At 43.9% G+C, this 16762-nt stretch overlaps 1 pseudogene; it reads left to right on the plus strand.

Moving 5' to 3' along the window:
- Positions 1-7912: 7912 nt before the first annotated feature.
- LOC127678038 (transcription initiation factor TFIID subunit 13-like) lies at positions 7913-14186 on the plus strand (annotated as a pseudogene).
- Positions 14187-16762: the final 2576 nt, after the last annotated feature.

The raw sequence follows: 16762 nt of genomic DNA on the forward strand, positions 1-16762 counted from the left end.
AAGATCTAGGCGGTATTAACAATCTCATCAAACTTCTTCTAGTTCTTCTTCTAGCTGTTAGACTTTTACCTTATTTAGAAATGAAAACTGTTGTGAAATAATGTATTTTAAGACTGTATATTTTATGATATAAACTCTGTGCAATTCATCCTTTCTGAACCAAATGTTTTCTTTTTAATTTGAAAAGGTGATTTTTCTGCTGCATACCCAGCCCTTGTAAGTCAGTAATGCATCAGATTTCAAGACTGTGCACTTGATTTGCAATTCTGTTAATGAAGCCAAAGTCATGTGTGTGACTTGTTTTCTATGTGCTTATTTCTCAGTGCAGGGCTAGGAGAGAGCTCAGCTGATAAGGTAGCTAATGAGAAAGTTTGAGGACCAGAGTCCAAATCCTCAGAACCTTCATGTTCTAGTTTGCTCTTCTCTTGCTGTGACAAAAACCATTCTGACCAAGAACAGCTTGAAGAGAAAAGGGTTTATCCATATTTCTAGGTAACTGGGAGGAGTCAGGGCAGGAACTCAAGCAGAGACCATGGAAGAAAGCTGCCTAATGGCTTGATCAGTCATTTCCTGGTACATGCTCAACTATTACTTTTTATGCAGCCCAAGCCCAGCTGCCTCTGCCTGGTGACAGTGCCACTCACCTTAGGCTGCTTCCCACACCAACCATCAATCAAAACAATGATGTCACCCACAAGCCAATCTGATCTAGGCAATTCTTCAGGTGAACTCTCATCTTCCCAGGTGACTCCAAGTTGTGTCAGATTGACATGGAGACTAATCAGCCCGCCATATAAGAAGGCTGGATGAGCATGCTGGCCCCACAGTTCCAGCTGAGAAGGCAAAGACGGGGGAGCCCCAGGGAAAGCTGGCTAGGGGACTAGCCAATCAGCGAGCTCCAGTTTCAGTGAGAGAGCCCAACTAAGTAAATAAAGTAGAGAGCAAGTGAGGAAGGCACACAGGCCCAGCCTCTGGTTGCTACCTGCATGCCCTCATGCTTGTGTGTCCACAAATGTATGAGCATGCATACATGCAAATACATGAGAGAGAGAGAGAGGGAGAGGGAGAGAGAGAGAGAGAGAGAGAGAGAGAGAGAGAGAGAGAGAGAGAGAGAGAGAAACGAGGGAAGACAGACAGGCTAGAAAGAAAGAAGACAAGACAGACAAATAGAAGGAAAGAAAGAAAGAAAAGAAATGAATAAAGAAGGAAGAAAGAAGAGAGACACAAGGAAAGAGAAAAACAGACAGATGGAAAGAAAGAAGACAAGACAGACAAATAGACAAGAGAAAGAAGGAAAGAAAGAGAGAGAGAGAAAGAGAGAAAGAAAGAAAGAAAGAAAGAGAAGGAAAGAAAGGAAGGAAGGAAGGAAGGAAGGAAGGAAGGAAGGAAGGAAGGAAGGAAGGAAGGAAGAAAAGAAAGAGAGAGAGCGCGGGTGAGGAAGGAGAGAAGGAAGGAGAGTGAAGCCTGGAAGAGAAGGGAACTGGGACGTGAGACGAAAGAAACCAGAGACTATTTCAGTGTCTCTGCTCTAGGAGGTATTGTATTAGTCTGGGCTTCCAGGCATGAGTGAGATCAGAATAACTTGTCCTTTGAAAGGCTATGTCTCAGGGTTCAACTGCTCACCAATCGAAAAGGATTAGAAGGTAGAAAGAGAGGAATTCCAAGCATTTGGAAGGATGCAAATGGTGGCAAACTCTTAATCTGGGTCTCTGGAATCAAGTTGATTAAATTAGAAAGTTTGTGGTCCAGGAAGCCACTATACTCCACGATGGATTCAGGATCAGGCAACTCTCAAGCCTGGGGGATCAAGAGGAGTCAAGATCAGAGAAGTTCCATGTGGTTCTAAACCTCAGTTTTGCATAAATGCATCTGATTATCTCAGTGCCAGGGAAGGTTGGCATGCATGGTTCCCAGCGTGCTGGTCTCTAAAGAAGAGAGCAGGGCTGTTATATCAGGAATGATGGGAGAGATGCCAGTGAATTGCTGTTTCTCTCTTGGAGGTGTGGACTTGTACTGACTCCTGATGCCCCAGGCCACACACAAAAGGAACAGCCTTCACAGCTTTTATCCACAGGATTATCTTCACAGCTGCCCAGTACAGCATGGAATCCCTGGCCATCACCATCTTTGTCTTATCCCATCTGCTTTTTATGTAAGGCATTCATCTTGGCCATTCTCCCATGAAGGCATATGTCAGTTTGGGCCCGACGGAACTTTCGCAGATGGCGAGCACAGCCCTAGGACTTGTCCCTTCGCCCAAGATGTCCTAAAGGTAGGTATCTTCTGCATCCATCCAGTTTATCTCAGCTTCAGGGTTGAACTTAATTACAACCAAATTCTAATGCTGAAGGTAATTCAGTTTTGGCTAACACCAAGCTGGGAAGACAGCCTTATAATTTCATAATAGTCTATTCTTCTAAAAAGTTCCCAGGATGAAAATCAAAAATCTGATCCTCTCTCTATAAATGTGTGTGTGTGTGTGTGTGTGTGTGTGTGTGTGTGTGTGTGTGTAGGGATTGACCAGAAGATAACGGATAACCTGAGATATTCTTCTTCAGGCTTCATCCACTTTTGAGTTAGGATTTTTCATTGGCCTGGGTCTCACCAAGTAGACTAGGTTAGCTGGCTGGCAAACCCCAGGCATACTCAAGTCTAGACCTCCCCATAACTTTTTTTAAAAATGTGGGTTCTGGAGATCAAACTCAGACCCCTCCCACTTGAGGGACAAGCACTCTCCTGCGTCATCTCCCCAGTCCTAAACTCTGATTTGCTGAAGGCATATTCAAAGGGATGCGAATCCTATCAGTAATCTCACCGAGAGAATCTTGCTTTTTCTCCACACACTTGCATCTTGGCTGCAAAATATTATGGGGGGTCAGGACCCCATTAATTTTCATAAATAAAATTTTACTTCAGTTTATTATATTATACTAAATGATGTCAGACCTATACTATTAAATGGGTCCTTGGAAACAATCATCCTTCAATCATGGAGAAATTGAAGGCTGTGTGCTCATGACTGAGCACAAACAGTGTAGTTAGTCTTCATTGTTCTATAAAAATGGTGCATACATTACCATTTTATCCTGATACGATCCAGACATGCCATTTTAATTCCTCCCAATTCACTCGTCCATGGAGTTAATACAGGAAGGCATAAAAGACATTAATCTTAGTCTCATAGTAATTCTACAAAGGTCCCTCTAATTCTATGCCTATAGGTGCTATTTTCCATCCTTCCAGCATTGGCATTACGTGAAACTCAGTGCTGATCAGACACATGACAAGAGGAAGTAGACAAAGTGACACCTAGCTTTTCTTGGGCCTCTTAATAATGTCATCAAAGTGTACTTTCTAGGACACTCCATAATCACTCTCTACGATGTGTCTCAATGCTCTGTAAGAGGTCTGGATCCAAGGGACAGTTTCATGGCCTCCTCCTGGCTCTCCCCTGACACAGAGGGGACCTTGGTGTCTGTGGCCAGGTATGAATGCTGCCACTGCCAACACTCTTGCTGTTACCCAGCTTGGCCTACTCGTAGCTCTCTGCCCTGGTGATTAGCACTGCCCATGAGGTATCCCTGGTCGACATAGATCAGCCTTCCTTTTGCCTCCTTAGGCAGATGAAGGAGAGTGAGTGCCCAGCTTACCGCTATGTTTCTCCCTACTGCTTGTCCTGGAAAAAATTATTTAAAAACAAAGCACTATGAAGCAAGCGAATTCTAAAAATGTTAGTCTCCCATACCTAGAGTGCAAGATAGGTGGCATTTGGACTTTGGACAGTTATCTTCTTGCGAACTTATCCTGACCTCCTATTGCTCCCTCAAAACACACACACACACACATACACACACACACACAGATACACATACACACATACACAAATATACACATACACAGATTCACAAACATATGCACAAACACACACATATACACAAATACATAAACACACAGATATATACACAATACATATACATATGCACACACATACACAGATATGCATACACACATGTTCACACATACACAAACACATACATCATACACACATACAGAGAGAGAGAGAGAGAGAGAGAGAGAGAGAGAGAGAGAGAGAGAGAGAGAGAGAGCCTGCAGAATGGCAGGATACAGTGCACAGAGCTCTGGGCAAATAATTCTGAAACTTCATAAACCACCTACCTTAGAACAGGGTCCCTGAGTAACAGTAGACCCCACTGCCTCTGCCACCTCAAGACAGAAAGCAGCCCATGGCTTCCTTCCCACCAATGTTTACAGATGGCCTCACAGTACTTATCTGCAGGACTTTGGTTTAGTTAACATTTAAACGTCTGTTTTCATTTTAAAGGAAAAGTAATTTTGAAAAGAAAACACAGAAGTAGTGTTCACCGTGCTCAGTTACACCATGAGTCCCACAGTCCCACACAGCCTGTTTCTCCAGCCCAGCAGAATATTGCATGTCTTTTTCTTTTGTTTTTTTTTTCTATTGGATATTTTCTTAATTTACATTTCAAATGACATCTATCCCCTTTCCTGGTACCCCCACCCCTGGAAACCTCCTATCCCATCCCCCACCCCCTGCTTCTATGAGGGTGTTCCCCCACCTCCTCACCCCCCACCTCTCCGCCCTGGCATTCCTCTACACTGGGGCATCGAGCCTTCACAGGACCAAGAGCCTCTCCTCCCATTGATGCCCGACAAGGCCATCCTCTGCTACATATGCAGCGGGATGGAACCTTTTTGATGGGTCTGAGAAAGAACACAGCAACTAGGCATCATCTAACTTAAGGTGTGTGTGTGTGTGTGTGTGTGTTAGATGAGAGGGCAACTTAAGGGAGTCAGTTCTCTCAGTTCTCTCTTTCTCCTGTGTAAGATCCAGGGATGGAACTCAGGTCATCAGATTTTATGGCAGATGGCTTTACCCACTGAGTCCTGGAATATTTAGCATGGGCTCCAAGTATTAAGTTGAAGCCATGAGGCTGTGCAACGAGTGCTCTTACCTGCTGTACTCTCTCACCTCTGCCTCTCCCTGGTGAGTATCTCCATGTTGCTGCTGAAGCCACCGTCCCCCTCTGACATCAGCCCTCTTGGGCCTACCGCCATGGACTGAAGAGCAGTGACTCCTTAGGAACCCTCCAGACCATCAGGACCAGTGCTGCTGAGGCATCTAGTTTCCTAGCCTGAGTCCTCAGTGGGTAGACAGATGGCCACTGATGAACTGCCCAGCCCTTGTCACCTAAGCAAATCCATTGTATCTCCCTTTGTGATATGCATTTATTCTATCAGTTCTGTCCCTCCAGAGAACCCTGCCTGATACAGACACTTACTTAAGAAGCATAAATTAGCTCATACTGGGCACATGGTACATGCTTCACTTACTCTTTGTATAGACAAATTCATCCACAGTGTAAACCTCCAAGAATAAACATATCTCAGTATTCAAGAATGGGAACACTTGGTATACATTTCCAAACTGCCCCCAATACACTGAGTCTGTTAAAACCATGTTGAACAGCAGTGGCCTTGCAGCAAGACAGCCACCATCGCCATCAGGCCAACTGGTTTGTGACAGAGGCCATCACAGCTGGGCCTGTGCAGAATGGTAATTCCCTCAGATGGAGGGGGTTAGGAGGTAAAAAGGGACCCTTTTCTCCAGCCAATGGGATGTTCTAATTGCATATGGCCTCAGGGTCTCATGGAGGGACTAGAGTATACCAGCTGGAAGGGGTCAATTGAAGGGGCTCCACCTATGTGGCTGATTAAAGACTTTCCAGTATGGCTGCTCTGAGGTCACCCACACTCCAGTCTATAAACCCTCATCCACGCTCTAGAAGATGATCAGTTCCCTGGGGGAAACTCTGGTGGAATCATACTTGGATTTATCACTGGGAGCTTAGAACTTAGAGAGTAGATGTTGTTAATGTCTTCTGGAGGTAGAAAATTCTACCAGAAAACCTACCAGCATTTGACCCATAACATGGATATGTTTGAGGCTACAGACCCTGTCAATCTCCCTAATGCCCCTCTCCTTTACATTCTACCAGTGTGCTAAACTGATGGGTGGCATGTCAAGATACCTCGCCATTGTCTTCCTACAGTGTATGATTTGCAGAAGATAAAGTAAGTGTTACACTCATGTGGACCATATACATCATTGATAACCTTGTATACTCTAGCTAATGTTTTAGCTTTCATCCTTCATGTGTGAAGGCATTAAAGAAACCAATGACAGAAACCAGTGACTGTGGTCTGCTAAGTCCCTGGCCTGACATATATCCAAAATAAGTCCTGCCTGCCTCCCAGGAGCCCTTACCACTGTGAGGTTGAGCTGTCTCCTTTCATAGCAAGCTCTTTGAACATGTCCTCATTGCAAATGTGATTTTCTCATCACCCTATGAGTGGTTCCTCCTCCCTCATAGTCATTTATCCTATTTATTCAGCTCTTTTATCTGATCAAAGGGTTAGGCAAGGTTAACCTCTTCCCTGATTTCCTATACTGAAGCCTTGGTGGCTGCTTAGAAACCAGGACAAAAGGCTCTTGGGAGGGTTTTTTTCCGTAATTCACTGTGCCAAAGAACGGCCTGGTGAGCTTGTTAAAGGATAGAAGCCTGCCTTCCCATTAGAGAATCAGATTCAGGAGGTTGAGGGGATGTGACACGTTAGTTACTTCACGAGCTATGAGACAAAATACCTGTCAAAAGAACTTAAGGAAGGAAGAATGGATAAAAGGAAGGAAGGAAAGATGGAAGGAAGGAAGGAAGGAAGGAAGGAAGGAAGGAAGGAAGGAAGGAAGGAAGGAAAGAAGGAAGGGTGACTCACAGTATAAGTGCGTGGTCCATCATGGGAAAAATCAAGATGGCAGGACCTTGAGGCAGCCGGTCCCATGGCAGCAGGGCAGTCTTTCTCCTTTCTACTCATTCCAGGACTCCAGACTGTGAATGCTGCTGCCCACATTAGGATAGATCTCCCCACCTCAATGAACCTGGTCTAAACACCTCCTCACAGACACATACACAGGACTTTCTCCTAGGTAGTTCTAAATCTCGTCAAGTTGACAATCAGTGTCAAGCACCACAGCATAATAGTTACTTTAATATTGCCAGAAAGGGCTTGAGGGGAGAATTACTGATTTTGACTCATGGTTTCAGGGCTTTCAGTCTCTCGGGGAGGGCAGCTCAGACCATGGCATCAGGAGCATGTGATAGAGGCTGCTCATATCTGAGAACAGAGAGAGTGTCAGAAACTTTCAACGGTCCAACTCCAGTGACCTGCTTCCATTAGCTCGACACCGCCCTCGAAATGTTCTAGCCTCACAAAATAACAGCAGCCAGGACAAAACATTCAAAACACAAGCCTCTAAGAGACATTTCAGCTTCAGATCACAACTATTGAACCCAGAATTACATACTTAAACATCTCTAGGTGGTTTGGTCACAGGCAACATTGTGAGACACTTGAAGGCATGGGCCTCAGAATGGTTCTCCCTTCTGCTATTGGGGAGCTGGAGAGTTGCCAGATCTGTGCGGTGCAGGGATGGCCAGCTTTCCCCATACGCTAAAAGGCCTACCTGCTAACTTACAAGACCAACTCCAAACTGCATAAAAGAGCATCGCCAAATACTGGTCGCGGTGTTCAGCTCTGTGTCCCTGAGACGACACACAGGAAAAACTGACTCACAGGAGGGACCGCTCATTCACAGTCTGAGAGGTTTCAGTGCGCGGCTGTCCCATTGCTGCCTAGGGCTGTGGTGAGGCTGGACATCAGGGATGGTTGAATGAAGGCTACATGCTTCGTGGCTGCCAGGAATCAGCGAAGTGAAAGAAGTAATAGACACACCTCAAAACTGGGCCAAAGAGTCGGCTCAGCAGGAAGAGGTGCTCACCTCCAAGCCCGCTGATGCCTCAGGTCTGTATATGGGATGCACACTGTAGAAGGAGGGACCCGATCTGTCAAAGGTAACTTCAGTTATCCACTTGGAGCACTGGCCACAGGGAGCCTGTCAACAGTCTGTCCTCAGTACAGATTCTTGAGAAGCTAAACCACATCACTCCTCTTTAGAATTTTCCATTCGTCCCACATCTTTCAATAAAAACCAAAGTCCCTGATGGGGCTTCACATGTTCAGCTTCTACCCCCTGCCTGTTTTCTGAATCTACTTAGCAGTAAACTTCCATGATCTGCCCTCAGGTTAGTCACACTGTGTGCTTGGACATTCTGTTCCTTTGGTCTGAATGTTTTCTTTTTTTCTTCTTTCTTTTTTCTTTTTTTTTTTTTATAAGTAGTGATTTCCATGAACAACTCCTTTTCTACTTTAAACATTTTATCCAAATATTTGGCGGTGGTTGGTATATAATGGGAAATCATTCGATGTTTGTCGAGTTTCTCAATACCAGTGTTCTTTGACCTCCTGTGGGAAAGGATAGATTCATTGACTAGGAGTACAGTCCCTGCTGCTTATTTCTTTCTCCAAGGTAATGATTGTGGAGTGTAGTGGGAAGGTTTAAGACCAATTCTTAAGAAAGACACCCTCTCCCTCTCCCTCTCCCTCTCCCTCTCCCTCTCCCCCTCCCTCTCCCTCTCCCTCTCCCTCTCCCTCCCCCTTCCCCTGCCCTTCCCCCTCTCCTCTCCTCTCTTTCTCCCTCTCTCTCTCTCCCTGTTTCCCTCCTTTCCTCCTCCCTCTACCTTTCCCTCCCCCTCCTTCCCTCCCTCCTTCCCTCCTTCCCCCCTCCCCTCCAGAGTTCCCCATCTTAAGTGTGAGCCCTGCTCCGCTCCTCTCTCTGTGTTAGAAGGTTTCTGCCAGCTGTCTTCTGGTGTGTCTGTCCTCTTTTCAGTGTCCAGGCACACTCCTGTGTCACCAGCACTGGACTACATCTCCACAGTGTGCAGCGGACCGCTTCTGGAGAGTGTGTTAAGCTTTAAGCTCAGCCTGGGTGAGCGTGCAGTTCCCCGGGTGCTTTCCCCAGCCAGGTGTGTGATGTCAGCACTGAAGTAGCGGAGACAGGAGGATCGTGAGTTTGAGGCAAGCCTGGACAAGAACCTGTTGCACAAACAAAACGAGACAAAAACACTGTTTCCAACCAGGACAAAAATCACATGCATGTGTCATGTATTCCCTGATGCACTACAGGGAACGGCAGAGTAGAAGAATCTCAAAGACTTGGTTAGAGATCTGCGAGGTTTCCTACCATGAGCACACCATTAAAGACAGACCTGAACCTCCAGGCCGGGTCCCAGAACCTCGTTCAGGCCATGCAGGCTGTGCTTCCTCCAGGACAGAGAACGACTGAGCCATGCTGTGGCCTCACGGGAACCCTTGATGTGTGGTCCTAGCTAGCACGTGGCTCCTCCATCCTATGTTACACATGCTATGTGTTGTGAAATTTCCTGCTAGCCCCCTAAAGTTTATGAGTCTGATATTTCCTTTGTTCTTGGGATTTGCTTCAGCTGTGGGGGTTGGGAGACATTCTATGAAGGCTACTCTCTGAAAAGGCTCCTCTGCCCATGCCATCCTGGCTAGGGCATCTGTGTGTCTGTGTGTCTGTGTGTCTGTCCCTACTCTTCCTCTCTTTTATTCTCACCCTCAATGATGCTCCTTTACAAGCTCTAAAGCAGTTGTTCCCAACCTGTGGGTTGTGACTTCTTTAAGGGTCAAATGACCCTTTCACGGGGATCCCCTAAGACCATTGGAATGCACAGATATTTACAGTACAATTCCTAATACTAGTAAAATTACAGTTATGAAGTAACAGTAAAAACGATTTTGTATGTACAAACAAATTTGTATGGTTGGGGGATCACCACAACATGAAGAACTGTATTAAAGGGTCATAGCACTGAGCAGGCCAAGAATCACTGCTCTCAGCAGGAAGCCCCTGTTTGCTTCTGAGCCCCCACAATGTCTAGACCTCCGTGTGTTGTGTTGTCTCTGTCTAATGCTCTCCCACTTAGATTAGAGTGGGGCCTTTCTTCCAGGAAACTGCATCCTATGAAGGAAACCATGTGCCAGCTTTCTTTCTAGGTTAATCACCATGGCTACTGTTAGCTCCTCCTCCTTCTCTTTCTCCTCCTCCTCCTTCTTCTTCTATTGAAAAATATAAACATGTAGGATTTTAAATTGAACATGCACTATTCTGCCTATTATTAAATTAAAATGATGAATAATTATTTTATGTTATGGGTTTGTTTTACAATATTTTGCATTCATTTATTTATATATAGATACACACACACACACACACACACACAGAGAGAGAGAGAGAGAGAGAGAGAGAGAGAGAGAGAGAGAGAAAACACACACAGTGTCTATGTGGAGGTCAGAGGGCAGCTTTTGGGCATCAGTTCTCTCCTTCCAGGATGTGAGCTGAGCCCTTGAGGCTGAACTCAGGTGACCAGGCTTGGCTACAATACTCTTTCCTGCCATGTCGTCTCGCCAGCTCCATTAACACAGCTTTAACTTGAAAATAGAATGCCGGTAAATACTTGCTCTAAGCTATCATTCCCCCTTATACCTAGAATTTAATTCCACATTTTAATTTTTATGTAAATATGCATTTATTTAAGTGTACTTCTCTGTGCATACTTATACACACATGTGTGTGTATATAAAATGTGCAAGCAAAAGAAATTAAATATCTAAATATATATGTAAACACGCACCATGAACACATATGTGTTTAGGTACTTACTGATTTTTCTGTTACTTCAGATTAAGTTTTTTTTTAAAAAAAAAGATTTATTTTTATTTTTCCCTGCATATATCTCTGTGCACCATGTGTGTATGGTGCCTGTGGGGTCAGAAGAGGGTGTCGGATCTCCCAGAGCTGAAGTTACAGACTGTTTTGAGCCACCACATGGGTCCTAGAAACTGAACCCTGGTCCTCTGGAAAAGCAGCCACCCCTCCACCCCGTGCAGACTGGGTTCTTTTTGTTCTCTGTCGACTCCAGCTCTGCTTTTCCTTCCTCTGACACCGTGTTTGCACATCACTCTGAGCTCAGTCACACTTTCTGCTTTCATCACTTTGACGGTGCAGTTATTGTTCACTGCTGAGCAAAGCGACAGCAGCTATTCTTACGTTTCTTTTTCCTAGATGGGTGGATCAGAGCTCAAGAGGCTAATTGAAGCCTGGGCTGCTATGATTGTAAATCCCTCTCTATTTTTTGTGTCCTGTATAATGGAGATATCAATCCCAAGGAAATGGTAAATATTGAATGAGCTAACATGTGTAAAAGGAATTAGAACTTAAGTGGTATATCTTTTACTGAGAAGTGTTCTGCAAACTATAAATAAATGGCTCTCTTGCCTGATTTCTCATTCCTTCCATTTTCTTAGGGATCAGGTTGCCTAATTAAATTCATAGCTTTGTTTACTTTGAAACTCTTTGCTCTTTCTCAGGTGTATGAAGCAATTCTCACACCACCTATGCATGTTCCACGTCTCACATAGCCAGTGTGGGTTGAGGGTTTATGTCAGGTGTAAACAGGGGAGACATCCACTCCAAGATCCTTTCTCTACCCAACTTTATCAACACAGGGTTCCTGCCAGAAGCTGTTCTAACTGAGGTGTGCCCTGGCCCCCAGTGGTGTGTATATGGTGGAAACACAGCCTTTAGCTGAGGTGGTAACCTGGATAAACCTTTGTCTAGAATGATGGAGGTCCTGGATTCCAGTCCACTCAGTGTAAGTACTCAGGAAGAGGATTCAATCACTGGGGACATCACCCCTAGAAGGGATTAACTAACTCTCATGGGACTCATCAGTCCCAACAGAATGAGTTTTTCCACAAGAGCAAGTATTATTCCACAGTGAGTTAAGTGCTTGCTTTGCAAGTGTGAAGACCCCAGTTTAAGCATCAGAATCTGCACGGAAAAGCTACACACAGTGGCTAGTGCTTGCCATTCTAGCACAGGGAGGTCTGCAGAGGAGGAACGCAGGGGCTCTCTGCCCAGTCACTGTAGGCTACGAGTGAACGCAGGTCAGTGAGAGACCCTATTTTAAATGGGATAGGCATGATTCCTGAGGTTGACACCTGAGCTTTCCCTCTGGCCTCCACACATATAGGTGTGTGCACACACACATGCCCACACACACACACACACACACACACACACACACACGCATGCCCACATATGCATAGAAGTTTAAAAATATAGGCCACTACCGGCCCCTCCCACCCTTTCTAGCTTCCTGCCTTTCTATCTTTTCTCTCTCTTTCTGCATTCCTCTTCAGGATTCTATTTCCCATGATGCTATGTAGCCCAAGAGGCCTTGGCAGAACTGGGCAGTTGCTGGCACCATGTTCTTGGCCCTCTAAAACCGTAAACCTTTCTTCTTTATGTCTCATACAACAACAGGTATTTTCTTTTAGCAACAAAAACCAGATGTAAAAATGTGCTGCAGAGCTCTCTGCTGGGGTACTGCTCTCCGTAGCATCCCTGGGTTCCCCTCACTACCCTCTAGGGTAACATCTTTCCTCAGGAAGGCCTCTGTTTCCCCCTTTCTTGCTAATATGAGGACAAAACATCGTCCTGTGGTTTCTATAAACGACTTGAATAATGATAAATGCAGGTTTATTTTGATGTTATATTAGGAATAATAATAATAGTAGTAGTAGTAGTAGTAGTATTCCAGTCTCTTGCCTGATTGATAGCTTAATTGGGCATAAAATTTCAGGTTGAAAAATCATTTTTTTCTCAGACCAGATTTTTAAAATTTACTTTACTTTGCATTTGTTTTTTTAAATTTCTCAAGAATTTCACACATAAATATTATATTTACATCATTTCTACCTCTCCTCCCTACAACTTGTGTCCCTCCCTAAAATTCACAACCTGCTAATTAATTACTACTTTGACAGACAGACAGACACACACACACACACACACACAAACACACACACACACACCCTACCATGTCCATTTAGTGTTGCTTACACGTGTATATGTTTCGGGCTGACCACTGGGTTTAGATAACGATCATGAGGCTCATCTCTGAGAAAACCGATTCCCAGTCTCACAGCAGCCATTGAGCTCTTAATGTGTCTGTGGGGCTTTGTGAACCTCCTGTTACATGCCAACCTGTGTTGTCCTTTTGCAGGCCTTGCTTATGCCACAACCTTGTTGAGATGTCCTGGGTGACCCTGACACGTCTAGAAGACACTATCTAGCAGCAGGCATCCTGGTCCTCTGTTTAAGGCACATTGGACTTCCAGCCTCCAGGGTTGCTGTTAAGAAAGTTGGCTGCCACCATTGCACTGAGTACGGAGTCCCCAGTGGAGGAGCTAGAGAAAGGACTGAAGGAGCTGAAAGGGTTTGCAACCCCATAGGAAGAACAACAATATCAACCAACCAGACCCCCCCTCCCCCGCCCCAGAGCTCCCAGGGACTAAGCCACCAACCAAGGAGTACACATGGCTCCGGCTACATATGTAGCAGAGGACAGCCTTGTCAGGCATCAGTGGGAGGAGAGGTCCTTGGTCTATGGAAGGTTCCATAGATGCCCCAGTGTAGGGGATTCCAGGATGGGGAGGCGGGTGTGGGTGGGTGGATGGGTAGAGGAACATCCTCACAGAAGCAGGGAGGGTGGGATGGGGGTTTCTGAGAGTTGGGGAAACCAGGTAAGGGGATAACACATGAAATGTAAATAAAATAAATAAATGAGATGAGAAAAGAAAAGAAAGGAAAGGAAAGGAAAAGAAAGAAAAGAAAAGAAAAAAGAAAAGAAAAGAAAAGAAAAGAAAAGAAAAGAAAAGAAAAGTAAAGAACAGAAAAGAAAAGAAAAGAAAAGAAAAGAAAGAAAGCCGGCTGCTGAGACGGCTGGTGGGCAGTTAGCACGTCACATGAGGAGGAAGACCTTACCTTTGAGGAGGAAAATGGAGAAATTGGAGGAGTAGAAGATGACCAGGGGAAGAGAAAGAAACTTTTCCCCGAAAGAATTGTGCTGTATGATGTATGGGTTTGGGGATGACCTTACACAGAGTCAGTGGATATTCTCAAAGACCTTGTCACAGAGTTTATCACTGAAATGACTCACAAGGCAATGTGGATTGGAAGACAAGGTCGAGTGCAAGTTGAAGATACCGTCTTCCTAATTCAAAAGGCTCCGAGGAAGTTTGCTAGAGGTAAAGACTTATTAACTATGAATGAAGAGTTGACACTGGCTAGAAAAGCTTTCCATGAAGCCAACCATGGATCTTGACACCGTTCGTAATTCCCGGGGTTTTGATGTTTTCCGTGGAAACCATACATTGTAGTTGTTGTTTGCAGTAATATCATGATAGCTAGGCATGCAATGGAAGATGTCTTTTCCTTGAGCCTCTCATTGCCTGTCTTTATCTGACCATATTTCAATCACTGGCCTTTAATAATGCCTAAGTTAAAGTATTACAAACCAAGCAGCTCCATCTGAAAGGGGGGAAGTCATATTTATTCTTCAGGTAGGCGTGCATATTCCACGCTGCATAACATCACTGCATAGAAGGCAATCTAAGTATCCATTTGATTTTATGAATGGTGAGGCTCGTGCTTTATGTATCTCAAGTTTTTAGATGACAGTGGTGGTGGTGGGAGAAGTTATTAAAGAGAATGAACTGGTTTGTGTTTCTTTTTTTTTTTAAAGAAACTAAATTCTTGTTGGAATGTTTGTCTTAATGGATCATTTGTTTTAATATTCTTTTCTAAAGAAGACTTTTTTTAAAAAAAGAAACTAATATTTGCTAAGTGTTAGCAGACCTCATCTTCCTTGATGACTGCAAAGCTTCCAAAACCAAACGTCTTCAGTACTAGGATGCCAAAGCTCAGGCCGCTGACGGCTGGGCAGGTTCAGCCTGTGTTCTAGTGACATCAATGTGAGTGCTTTCACTGTGAGAATGGAGAGTTGATTGAACCAGTTTGTGCAAACCATTTCATAATTCAGGATATGCAGGCTTTGTGTATAGGTCACTTACTGCATTAAATTATTATTCTGCTTAGCTTATAATAAGGATAATTGTATTGAAAGAGGTTACTGAATGTTACTCTGAAGCTTACTGGTGCTTCTTAACATCTCTAAATCAGTACTTGGGGAAATACTACCTGTCTAATCTACTGACACAAGAAATAAAGACTGAGGAATTAAACACACCAAAACAAAAACAAAAAACAAAACAACAACAACAAAAACCAGTTGGCTGCCACTTTGGTTCCAGGCTTTCATCTGAGACCTAACTTTTTTTTTTTAATCTAGAATCAATCCTCTAGAAACATCTTCAATGCCTTCAAAATCGACTGTTTCAAATTCAGTCTCCAATGTCCTTATTTTCCTTGTTTTTCTCTCTTTATTGTCTAATTCTTTGAAATAGCCACAATTTTGCCTTAAGAAACTTTGTATTAGAACTTCCCCAAGCACCATTGTTTTTTATTTCCACAGCAATGTCATTGCCCACAGCAGCACACCCAGTTTGTGATGAGGATACTCCTGCTTTAAATAATCTCGTTAGAGCTGACACTGAGCCTGCCAACACATTGTTTAGCAGTCACAGTGCAATAAACACCTGTCAGTTACCTCATCTCTAATCCAGTGAGATGTCCCCAGTTGGACTTACGAAGGCAAGCATATAAGCAATCTTCATCCATAGCATATTAACAAATTGTTAGCTTGCATTTTGCTTCTGTGTCAATTACTAAACATGGCATTATAATTTATTTCATTGCTAGTACAAACTATGATTGTATTGCTTGTACATTTTGCTTCTACTTATTGAACTTTAATATTTTAATACATTTTTGAGGTATAAATGTTAAATGTTTTAGTATGTTGTTGGAAATGCCTGGTGAAAACATTTATCATTTTATATTTAAAAATATTTTATTTTGGGCTCAGTGATTAAGAGCACTGACTGCTCTTCAGAAGGTCCTGAGTTCAAATCCCAGCAACCACATGGTGGCTCACAACCATCCGTAATGTGATCTGACGCCCTCTTCTGGAGTGTCTGAAGCCAGCTACAGTATATTTACATATAATAAATAAATGAGTCTTTAAAATATATATATTTTTTTTTACTTTTTATTTATTTATTTATTTATTTTTATTTACATTGCAAATGATTTCCCCTTTTCTGGGTCCCCACTCCCCGCAAGTCCCATAAGCCCTCTTCCGCCCCCCTATTCTTCCATCCACCCCTTCCCACTTCCCTGTTCTGGAATTCCCCTATACTCTTGCACCGAGTCTTTCCAGAACCAGGGCCCACTCCTCCATTCTTTTTGGACATCATTTAATTTGTGGATTATGTCCTGGGTATTCAAAGTTTCTAGGCTAATATCCACTTATCAGTGAGTGCATACCAATGATTGATCTTTTGAGACTGGGTTACCTCACTTAGTATGATGTTCTCTAGCTCCATCCAATATGTATGGATGCTTTGCCAGCATGTATGCCTGTGTACCACTTGTGTGCAGTTCCCATGGAGGCCACAAGAGGGTTTCCAATAACCAGGAACTGAAGTTATAGATGGTTCATGAGCTGCTATGTAGGTGCTGAGAATTCAACCCATGGTCTCTAGATCAGCCAGTGTTTTTAACTACTGAGACATCTCTCATTTTATTTTTATATTATCTTAGAACATTGTGATAGTTTGTATATGCTCAGCCCAGGGAGTGGCACTATCAGGAGGTATGGCCTTGTTGGAGTAGGTGTGTCACTGTGGGCTGGGCTTTAATACCCTGGCCCTGGCTTCTTGGGAGTGAGTATTCTCATAGCAGCCTTCAGATGAAGGCAGAACTATCAGCTCCTCCTGT

This window comes from Apodemus sylvaticus, chromosome 2 (genome assembly GCF_947179515.1).
Source record: "Apodemus sylvaticus chromosome 2, mApoSyl1.1, whole genome shotgun sequence".
Lineage (NCBI taxonomy): Eukaryota > Metazoa > Chordata > Mammalia > Rodentia > Muridae > Apodemus > Apodemus sylvaticus.